At 34.8% G+C, this 12315-nt stretch overlaps 1 protein-coding gene across 3 annotated transcripts in view; it reads right to left on the bottom strand.

The window, feature by feature from the left end:
• LOC115209885 (glutamyl aminopeptidase) overlaps nucleotides 1-12315 on the bottom strand; it is a 336415-nt gene that overhangs the window by 160231 nt on the left and 163869 nt on the right. The window lies entirely within an intron of this gene.

Raw genomic sequence — 12315 nt, 5'->3', positions numbered from 1 at the left:
AGCTAATTTGGAAATTAGTTGTGGAGAAACGGAGAATATCGTTTATATTGTGTATAAATATATATATATATAATATATATATATATATATATATACAGTCAACACACACACACATTGCATACATGTGTTTTGTACGCATACATGTTCGTGTGTGTGTGTGTGTGACTGAAGCCATCCACACATACATACATACATACATACATACATAACAACACCTGTTTTTGCCAGTCAATCAGTAAAAAGACGAAATTTTAAAAATCTGTTATCTCTCTCTCTCTCTCTCTGTCCCACGCTCCCTCCCTCTCTTTACACCGTCGCTAGAAGGGGACTTAACTCATGTTTGTATAAACAATGGTGGATTTCTCCGCTGTGAAAATTAAATTATGGTCGAAAATTTATTTTTACCGCTATTCGCTGGTGCCTCGGGGGGAAAATAATTTGACGAAAATACAGCTAGGATCATAACGAATGTCCTCCTAAAATTGGAGCGACATGCGTGCTAATTTGTGGACTTGCATAATTTACATTCACGTACGCGCGCGCGCACACACACACACACATCATGCCTTTTATATACATACAGATATTTCTTTTATAAAATGTGACCACATGTGTACTTTTGTCGATTTTTTCCCCGTCTTCCCTCCTTGGATCTTTCCCTTTCCTATGTTTCTGACGAAAGTCTCCGCTCAAAGCGTTAAATCCTCCTTCTTTCTTTCCTTTCCTGAACGTCCAATAACACTATACTTGTTTCACGTCCTCGCGTTTTTGTGTTTTCATGTTTGGATTAACTTTGTATATACATATATATATATATATATATATTATATATATATACACATACATGACGGACCCAGCCGCAATAATCTCTTTATAATGATCAAATGTTCATGCCGCACATTGACTCGCTCTCTCCATCAAATCGACCTTGTCTGAACAGGTACACTGTGTACTACGTGTCAGGAGTCGAAGTGATCGCAGAACAACGTGAGATGAAGTGTTTTGCTCAAGAGCACAACGCACCACCCGATCTGGGAATTGAAATCACGATCAATAGATCGTGAGTGCAACACCTTAACCACTAAACCATACGTCCCCCGCTACACACCCACATGTATATATATATATATATATATATATATATGTATGTGTGTGTGTGTGTGTGTGTGGTGTGTGTGTGTGTGTGTGTCTTTGTGTCTATGTTTGTTTCCCACCACCGCTTGACAACCGGTATTGGTATGTTTACGTCACCGTAATATAGCAGATTGTCAAAAGAAACTGATAGAATAAGTACCAGGCTTTTAAAAAATAAGTCCTGGGGTCGATCCATTCGACTAAAAATTCTTCATTTACACATACATGGATATATACATAAATATACATATACATATTAATGCATACATGTATGTATACACACCTAACACACACAGAAACATATATAGCATAGTGAAATACATGATCAGAAATTTTTAGGCAATGAACTTAACCCTTAATTTGTTGTTTTTGTAGAGTAATTGAACTGGGAAACCAAAAGATTAGAGAATATGAAAGAATTGAATATTATGAATTGCAAAAGTAAAAATCTTATCTATTGTATCACTTAACCACAATGCAATGGAAATTACACCAGCCAAAAAGATCAGAATTAATTCACCATGTGAGAGTGCATAAGCACCAACTAAGGATTCAGCTCTCAGAAATGTTCCATGTGACAACTAGACATTTTTGTAAATGGAAAATTCAAAACATTTCATTTTTCCAAAATAAGAAGAAAATGGTCAAATGCAAAACGTAAGAGAATACATTATAAGAATTCTAAACCGGAAATAGTCAATACATTCCTGAAAAGAACTAAAAAGCAACTGAAAGCAACTTCCTCTATAGATTATTCTATAACACGTCTTTGAAAAATTGAAAACGAAAACGCTTACACAGAATACAAAAGCTTCATTCCAAAAGGTACGTTTCATTCTCTTTTTCTAAGATTTCTCAAAATAGTTAATAACTTTCAAAAAAAATCTTTCTTCGAATATTGTGGTTGTATCAAGTATTTCTTTTACAATATACTTTTAAATATTTTAAATCCATATTTTGTCCCCGTGCAGTACAGTGGTAAACGGACAACCCTTAGTATGGAAGCTGAGATTGTTTTTTACAAAGACTCCTTCCCTGAGCCTCACAAATCCTAATGAAATGTGTCTTGGACAACTTAAAATTTCTTTGTACTGTGTCAATTGTTGGATATACTTCTGCTTAGGTACCTGAATTGGAAAACCGTTGCTAGTTGTTACTGTTGTACTGATAAAGTTGGGATGGAAAGACTCTGCTGTGTCTCTTGCAGACGGCCACCATTTTATGAACGTTAACAGTCTTTTATAAGCTGTAACAGATGCCAAGAATACAGTTTATAGGTTTTCTGAACCGTGAGCCACAAGAACACAGCAACTCAATGGTCTTGGCTAAGGTCCACAGCTTTCAGACTTTGAAAATATTGCTTTTCCATTTTTCTGCGGCACAGCAGATGAAAACATTTACTCTAACATATTCCATTTGTGGAAGATACCTCCCCCATTGCAGGTTCTCAACAAGTAATTGTAATTAATTCAAAGTGAACTCTATACAAGTTGTTTCTTGTTTTCTCTGTAATGTACAGAGACCAGCTAGTAAATGGCATTATAGAGAAACTATTATTCATTGCTTACATGGAAATATAATCTCAGAGTTACAGACTAGTGAAAAATTAGAATTTGCATAATCTACGATTAGTTTATACAAAATGCTTTATAGATATAAGTAAAATTGTTGCTTCAACTGGGAATCGAAACTGGAGAGAGTTCGTATCTCATAAAGACACAATTACCAAATATCAACAATTTAATTCAGCGATTAACATAATAGGTTCGAATATTTTGATTTGTAGACAAAAGGATGTTGGGTTCGACTTTCTTGCTTTCCAAAGTAACCCCCAAAAAACGTAAATAATGTGAAATACTAAAAGAAAAAAGTATATAGGCCGTAATAAACTTTCCACTACTCTATGACGCTTACTGCAGTGAAATGAGAGACATTACAAGCAATTTCACAGTGATGCAATAAACAAAACGTGAAGTATCACTTAAAGAGACAACAATCAAGTAAATCACATTCATTTTACGTTTAAAAAGTAATGAACAACATTAGAATAACAGTATGCACGTTTACAATATATAATTTACCTTTCAATTTTATAATGGCTTATTACCATTTTACTTCGTATGTGATTTTAATAGGTTATTGTTCTGAAATTCTCCCATGAACTATATTTATACCTTTACACATACATGTATATACGTATTCATTTTAGGTATCACGTATTCTCGATCGGCAATGCTTTTGTACAGGGTTTCCTAATCGTATTATTTACTTTTACTTAACGACACATTGTCTCTGGCTATTAAGGAATTCATATGTCATTTTTGTCACTTTCAATATAATAACAACACTGATAGCATTTATCAGCTTTAAATATCGAAGTTGATTTATATAATAGTTATAATATCAAGTTGAGAATTAGAACAAACGATGAGAACAGAAAGTTCGAATTTCGCAAGGCTTTTAGGAATATACTAAAACTCTTGTTTTGGGAAATTAATCGAACAGTACATGTATATTTGAGGTTCTTTCTCGCCTCAAGCCCTACACTAGGTTTTTACAAACACTGAATTAAAAAACTGATATTGTGTTGGAACGAAATACCACTACGTTTTTGTCATTCTCCACCACACATTCTTATGCATACGTTTAATAAACATATATTCGCTTGTTAAAATAATATAGCGACATTCCTTATTCACCCACTAATCGTATAAGTAGTTTGTAATACCTACTTTTAGCAATAAACTATTACTATAAAGGTTAATAAAATATTTAATGGCTTAATTACACAAAACTGATTCTAAAATTTACAGAGGATTGGGGGAAAGGAATGGGAGCGGAACTAAAATGGGAACTGAACAGGGAACGGGATAGGGCATGAAACTGTAATGGGAACTGGAAATAACCCCCGCTTTGCCGGGCATTGCCGGGTAATCCAACCAGTATATATATATATATATATATATGATATTAATAATTAATGAACCAGGTATAAACCAGATAAAGACCAGGTTATCAATTGCAATTTTACAATAGTGAGTGAAATACAAGTATTATAAATATTCAGTTATGTTAAGGATTCTGCTCTGGTTAAAAATATAATTCAGAAATTATAACATAACGACACAGTTTAAATCAAGTGTTTCATCTAATGGTTTCAGAAAACTGAGTATAGATAGCATTACTAGCGGTTATGTGACCATGGTATTAAGTACTCGAATATTAGACAAGAAAATAATTGATAGGCACTTTGGCAAAGTATGATTATGCAGTAGAATTGGTATCGCATAGAAATTAATTAGTATATTATGTCCGTTAGAGTTAAAAGTTATAATAGTTTAAGATCACGTTTTATATATTTGGCAATTGTAACCAAGTACTAGAAACAGATAAAACAATTAAGTGTAGGAAAGTAGAAACATTATTATCTAGAGAGGGATAAGTTGTTTATAGTCAACAAGTAGTATATTAGTACATTCTAATTAAAGTCTAAACTATTTTCCGGATTATATAGGAAGGGCGTGAGGAATAAATGTGGACATCTAATGAGATTCGATTCACACCTAGTTAATTCGTAGATTTTAGATATGCACAAAGCGCATTTGTCGTCACCACCCTTATAATGTTGTATTGTGTGTATAATTGACAAAGCGAATTCTTCAATATTTTTATCAGCAAGCATCCATAAGAGATTAGCCAATGAAGTGAAATTAACCTTACGTTTATTGCCAAAACTGTTTTGTTTTTTGCATATAGAATCTAGATTTAATGTGGTTAGATGTAGTACCAATATACACATGAATTTCACTAGGTGCACGTACAGAACATTTATAGACAGTCTTTCTAAGATAACGTTCAACAAGGGAATAAAGTAATATGTTTCTGTAGTGATAGAATTAGGGTTGCTATGTGTTGCAGGGTTACTATACCTTGGTTATTAAATCTCGGTGCATTTATAAACTTATGGTTAGGCGTATAATTAGGACTAGACTCTGTAGGGGTTGTATTGCCATAGAATAGACGGTTTAGTTTCATACTTTTGAATCGCGGTAAATACTGAGCAATGTTAAGCGTTAGGAAGTAGGACAGATATATTGCCTGTCAGTTAAAGTCCTTATCAGACTGGTGAATTTACCGGTTGATGTTGCTACTCCTTCTCATACGTTCTGCTGTTGGTTGTGCTTCCGCTACGGCGAGATAGAAATTTGCAGTTTAAGGCTATTTGATCCTTGTTCCTATACTGTGCTTACGAAATGAGCAAATAACAAAACTTGACAGTTTTGGGATTACTCATTTAAAAACGAGGGAGAAACCTTCTGAAAAGTAAAAGTTTTGCAAACATTTTCAAACGAAAAGGTGTGTGAATTAAGGGAGAATTGACTGTTGTTTCTAGCATATTCTACGACCACCTGATATTTTTCTCAGAATTGCATGTGCACCTAGATTAAAAAAAAAAACAAGGAAAATGTGAAAAGTAATTTCATGCTTTGTGTTCCACTTGACCTCTCAACGCACGCGAATACGTCAGTTTGACAAGTGGCGTTAATATAGTATTGTCTTTACCGACTTTGTGCTTTTCTGCCATATCGTGGCCAGGTTTAGCAATGACCATATTGAATTGGCGAAAATTTTTTTCTGATGATATAGAAATCTTCAAGAAAATATGTTCTTTTCTAAATGAAAATTAACGATAAAATTTTCACTTTCATACTTTGTAACCTTTATTTGATCTACCCCCATCACTTTTCATATATATATATAAAATGCAGAAGCATTCCTCTTCATGACTGTATGATTTTCAACAGAACTCAAGTTATAGCGCATTGAATTAGAACGGGGGCTACCGTTCAGCAATTAAAAAAGACAAAAAAAAAAACAGGACAAAATTTGTAAAAGCGTGGAAATACCAGGTTATTTGAGGGGTCCTGACATAATTAAAACTATATGAGTAGAGAGTTTTCATCCAGAATTTTCAAAAGTTATATAATGTTCCATGGAAAAATTTATTTTTGAGTGTTCAAACTGTGCTTGTCTCTTTTACAGCGCGATCTATAGTGTTATCTAATTACACACACACACACACACATAATTCACATATGAGATTCAGATATCTTTCGAATAGAAGACAGTTAGTAGTGCTCAAAAAATTTAAACTTTTTTACAAGGGATCATTCCATTTGGTAAAAAAAGGCTATACGAGGGGTCAAGCTGTGCGAGTATAGAATCAATTATGCGGATAAACAAATTAAACAGATTAAATATATTAAATACAAAATATGTATATATATATATATATATATATATATATATATATATATATATATATATATACATACATACAAAACGAGAGAAAGCAAAATTGGAAACTTTCAGATGATGAACTTTTATGTATAAATATATAGATATTTATAGTAATAGGTCCAACTTATACAGAGAACAAATGACAAACAAAATTAAAGGGATAGAAGAAAAGTATTATAAGTTCAACAGCTGTTTCTGGGGTTCGGCGATCCACAGTAATGTTGGTAGATTTAGCTCATCACCAACATTACTATAAGGAAAGCTCTCGCACACAAAGTACTCACTAGACACAAAATATATATTATACGAAAACTTCTTTCACAAAGTTTGGTAACATTTCTGTTGAATCAAAATTTTTGAAAAATAGTTAACTTTAAGAAAGAATTTAAAGAAAAATTATCGTGATTATATCAAGTAAGAAACCAGGAATTGCTCCATCTAAAAGCTTACTTTTCGTTTCTGATAGTTCTGAATCATTTCACAAACGTATCTGTTTAAATAGTTCTATAATGCTGAATTGGATAAATAATACACCCATTCTATTGACAAAAATAGGAGTGACTATTTTCTCTCTTGTGGATTCTTAGACGTGTGTGTATATATGTAAGAACACTTGTATGAATGTGTGTGTGAATGTGTGAAGGAACTTATGTGCGTGTGTGTATATATAAATGTGTGTGTGCCTGCGTGTGTGGTAAAGTTTCTTAAGATCTGTGCCACCGAGAGAAATTCATACACGAGTAGAAAAGTCAAAAATAAAATACAGCCATAGATGAAATAACATCCCGGATGTAGGTTGGACAGTATTATTTCCATGATGCAGTTGAACGTATAGCTTGAGTCATCAGTTGTGATTATTGGATGTCTGTGAGCGATCGTGTTTATTTCCTGCTGTGTAGAGAAATGGTGAAGTCTCAAAGGGAGAAAGAATAGTGTCTGAGAAAGGATGTACGAGTGAAAGAGATGTGGCGGAAGGAGAATGTTGAGAAGAATACGAGAATATGTGAGAAATACACACACACACACACACACACACATATATGTGTGTGTGTGTATGTGTGTGTGTATACATACAGAGAGAGAGAGAGAGAGAGAGAGAAAGAGATTAAATGAAGAAGAGTTATCGAAAAAGGAGAGATATAGCGAAATATATGTCTCTCGAGGTTGAGAGAAGATGGACCGTAAGAAGGACAATATTATTTAGTTTGTACCAACGCACATGCACGTGTGCACGCACTCACACATCACACTAGTGCATAAACACGCAGTGTATTATTAAATCAATGCAAGGCAGTGAGTTGGAAGAATTGCTACGGCGTCAGACAAAATGATTTGTAACATTTCTTCCGGCTCTATACGCTTAGAGTCCAAATCCCACTGACGTCAGCTTTGCTTTTAATCTTTTTGGGACCGATAAAATAAAGTACCAGTTAAGTACCGAGGTCGATGTAACCGACTGTCTCATTTCTCTAAAATTCCTGGCCTAATGCCAAAATGTGACACAATAAACTAGTACGAGAACGTGATTGTTGCTGTTTTTGCTGTTGCTGCTGCCGTGATTGAACAAACCCAGTGTTACCTTCAAGAGTAGTTATACATACTGTGGTATGTTTCATATATGTAAAGTCGATAAATCCAATGTATCTTCGTAATTAGTTGACCGATCTTCTTGAAGCTTTGACAATCTAAAAGTAATGAGAGAACTATACATGTATGTGTGTATGTATGTGTGTGTGTGTGTGTGTGTACATACGTATATATGTATGTATATTATATGTATGCGTGTGTAGTAAGGCGGCGAGATGGCAGAATTGTTACCACGCCGAGCGAAATGCTTAGCGGCATTTCGTCTGTCTTTACATTTTTAATTCAAATGCTGCCGGGGTTAACTTTGCCTTTCATTCTTTCGGGGTTGATAAAATAAGTACCAGTTGAGCAGTTCCTCTCAAATTTCAGGTCTTGTGCCTAAAGTAGAAAGGAATATATGTGTGTGTATGTATACAGGAGAGAGAGAGAGAGAGAGAGAGAGAGAGAAAGAGAGCGAGAGAGAGATAGAGAGAAAAAGAGATGTGAGAACAAGATAATGGAAATTATTTGTTAAATGGAAATTTTCATTAAGAAGAAGGTGGTCCAACTTTGGCATCGAATTACCCCGTTGCTCTCAAACGAATCTTTGCCTCAATACATAGATTTGACTCTTTATGAACGGTCAATAAAGAAATTTTGAGCTATTATTCAAGTCAAGATTGCTTTACCTCTTTTACAACGATGGTGGAGGGAAGCCGCTCCCACCACCGCTCCAAAATATACCATAAATATTTCACTACATTGAAATCTTGTGACTGTGGGGACCAATCTAAGTGGTCAACTATTGTGATCTGCGTACCAATTTTGACTAACATTACTATACTGCTAATGAATCGGCGCATTATCGCTTTGGAAGACTGAGCTACCATGAGGGAAGAATGTTTGAAGCGTAGGATGGACAGGATAAGAATACTACTTAGATAATCCTTAGCGTTAAGTCTGCCATATAAAATAGCTAAAGAACTATGTGATGTAATTGTGCACGTAATCGCAGAGTCTCCATGCTTCAAGGCAGTGGCATAAAAGGGTTGAAGGCTATTTTGGGCTATCTTCAGACATAAACTTAGGCCGAAGTGGAGTATAAGCGTGAATGGTGATTCATGGGAGAAGGTGATATTGTTCCAATAAGACATTGGCAACTTCTGATTGTTTAGAAACCATTTTCACGCTTATCAATGGGGATGGGGAACAGGAGAAGCCTAGCAATTACATCCCTCCATTAGAATTCAAGTTTATGAATACCATTTTTTAAATTCTTCCTTACGATAACTGTATTTCAATGGAACTTTCTATCTGATCACATTTCCTATCCTAATACTATCCGGGATACCATTTCTACACCAGTTGTATAAATTAAAGACAGAACCTATATGTTATCACTAACCTGCTACCAGTCTTTAAATCACTTCTTACAGTCTTAGAAAAAGATGAGATATAAGGTATGAGAATGGTTTCGTTGAACGTCTTTATCTAAGACAGACTAAATAACAATAATCCATGAGAACCTCGAAGGGACATGCGCTCAGTCCTGTGTGCATGTCCCTTCGATGTTTAGACTATTTCACAAGTGACCTAGAGTGTTTCAATAGTACAGTTCTACAAAATTACTTTACTTTACATTGACAAAGTTAATTTTTTAAAAAATTCCGCCTTTGAAAATTATTATTTCAGGAAAATTATAAGCGTTTTACTATTAAAGCAACTTATTAAAAAGAAATCAAACAAATGACCAGATAAATAACAAGTATATCAATTCGTTACTGTGACACAATTTATAGGAAAGGAATTTAAGTAAGTGGTTCGAACCCGAGGCATAAACATTGTATCAGACATTTTACTGTTTAAATAGAATGTCATGAATATTTAACTGATACTATCTTCAAAAACCCTAAAGGCATAAACGATATATTTGAATTAATGGATTTGAGTTCATAACCATAAAGCATCAAACTAGTGGAAGCAAAAGATGAATATTCTTCCTTATATATAAGAATGTTCTTATTTTAACCAAACTCGGTTCTCAAATTTATAAATACACTTAGTCTCTTTTAGCAACATTGGTGATGGTTACCATATTTGTAATTGAAGAAATAGTTCGTTGATGCTTTTGCTATTTGTAATATTGAAGTAAAATTCTCGATGTTTGAGGATTTTACTAATACGGTTGACAGTTTTCTTTTTAAGTACTAAAGACGGTAAAAGCAAAGAAATATTTTAGATATGATTAAAAGACAACATTATAATATTTTGAATACTTGAGACTGATAATAGAAAGCGAGGAAGAAGAAAAATCAAGAATTCCATGGCTGAATATAATATACAGATTAAAAATGTGAATGAATAAGTCGAGCAAAGGAAATCTATGAGGACATGAAATATCAAGATGGTGATCTGAGATATTCACCCCGCTGAGAGGAGATGAGACTTGCTGCTAATTATGCTCCTGATAATGATGACATATTATTATTATTATTATTATTATTATTATTATTATTATTATTATTGAGTGAACGGGCAGTGCATGCCTTCAAAATGACACTGGAGTAAAATTAGCCCAGTATACCCATAATGACTACACGTCTGATAAGGGTGCACCAGGCACATGCACCACAACCATATGTGCACAGGATGGTGATCTCATATTAGGATATACAGCACGTGATCTTGCAGATGGAGCCCAGTTAGAATTTCCTTCTGGTAAAGTAGCCCATCCCACTGAAAACGTCCTTGAGTAAGGTTTGTTTAAGGATGTTGAACGAAACATCCATGTTTCCAAAGGTGAATTATTCAAACACCCAAAGCTTCCTCTCAACACAGTTATGATGCTCCTCCACTACTTCTGCTCGCGATCAGATGTGCACATATTGTCAGCCACCAAGGGACATGCTCAAGTGGTTAAAGTCAAACAACTGACAAGCAAATCTGTGTTACTGAGCAGAATATTTGCTGTAGCCCAAGACAAAATACGTACATGATAACACTTCCAATTAGTTAAGATCTGGCACTGCATCAGGGCATTTATTATTATTATTATTCTATGTTTGACTTTTGCTTTATGTCTGTACAAGTTGGCTCCAAGTCTCACACAGAGACCTCAAGAGACAACAGGTTGGAAGTTCTGTGCCATATATTTGTTTTTTTTTGTTTTTTTTTGGTGTTGTACTAGTGAATGTCAAATACGTAAAAAAATAAATAAATAAATAAAAAGTTTGTTTTAAACCTTGGGATTACATAGAGAGTATTTTGCGTAGGATATGAGCAGTTCCCATGAGCACTATCTTTTGAATTTCTGCCATTTTGGGGTTTCCTGTTATCTGAGTTAGGTAGCAATCAGTCCCTTTCGCTATCATTCCCAGGGCACCTATGACAACAGGTATTGTTTTAGTCTTCAGCTTCCACATTTTGCTGATTTCTATTTCAAGATCTTTATATTTGCTCAGTTTTTGGCAGGTCTTGACAGATACGTTTATATCGATTGGGACAGTCATATCAATGAGGAGGCATGTTCTTTGTCTGAAGTCTTTCAATATAATGTCTGGCCTATTTGCATCTATCTTCCTGTCAGTTTGAATGGTGAAGTTCCAGAGGAGTGAGATGTGGTCATTTTCAAGCACAGGAGGTGGATTGTGTTCCCACCAGTTTTTTTCATGGGGCAAATCCAGGTTTTTGCAAATTACCCAGTGAATATAATGTGCAGCTATATCATGCCTACTGAGGTACTCTGTAGGCGCTAGAAGACTGCATTTGGAGACAACATGGTCAATGGTTTCATTTTGTTGTCGGCATACACGACATGTTGGGCTACTGCCGTTCTTTAATATGTTGGCCTGGTAGTTTCTTGTTGGTAGGCATTGATCTTGAGCTGCTATGATAAACCCCTCTGTTTCAGATTTTAAGCCAGAGGCCATTAGCCATTGATGGGTCAGGGCTTTGTCGATATCTGCATTATTCGCTCTCTTTGGGTATTTGCCATAGAGAGGTTTTTCTTGCCATTTATTATTCAGAATATTTAAGGCCGCAGTTTTGGCACGGGTTTTCATGCGCCTAGCTTTTTCTGTGCTTGTTTCTTGTATATCTATCTCTAATTCCGAAATTGGTTGTATTCGGAATTCACTTAGATATTCCTTTGCCTGTTTTGTGACTGAGTATGATGCTTTCTTGTTTTCATGTTTTGAGACAAGTTTTAACATCCAGTCCTCAGAGTTTTTCAGGTAGGTGTCTAGGCCAATTGTAGCAATCTTCATTGTTATTGCCAGTTGCAAAAGACCACGGCCTCCCTCTTTTCTTGGCAGA

Source organism: Octopus sinensis, linkage group LG3, assembly GCF_006345805.1.
Source record: "Octopus sinensis linkage group LG3, ASM634580v1, whole genome shotgun sequence".
Classification (NCBI taxonomy): Eukaryota; Metazoa; Mollusca; class Cephalopoda; order Octopoda; family Octopodidae; genus Octopus; species Octopus sinensis.
This window is presented reverse-complemented; position numbering and strand designations above follow the sequence as displayed.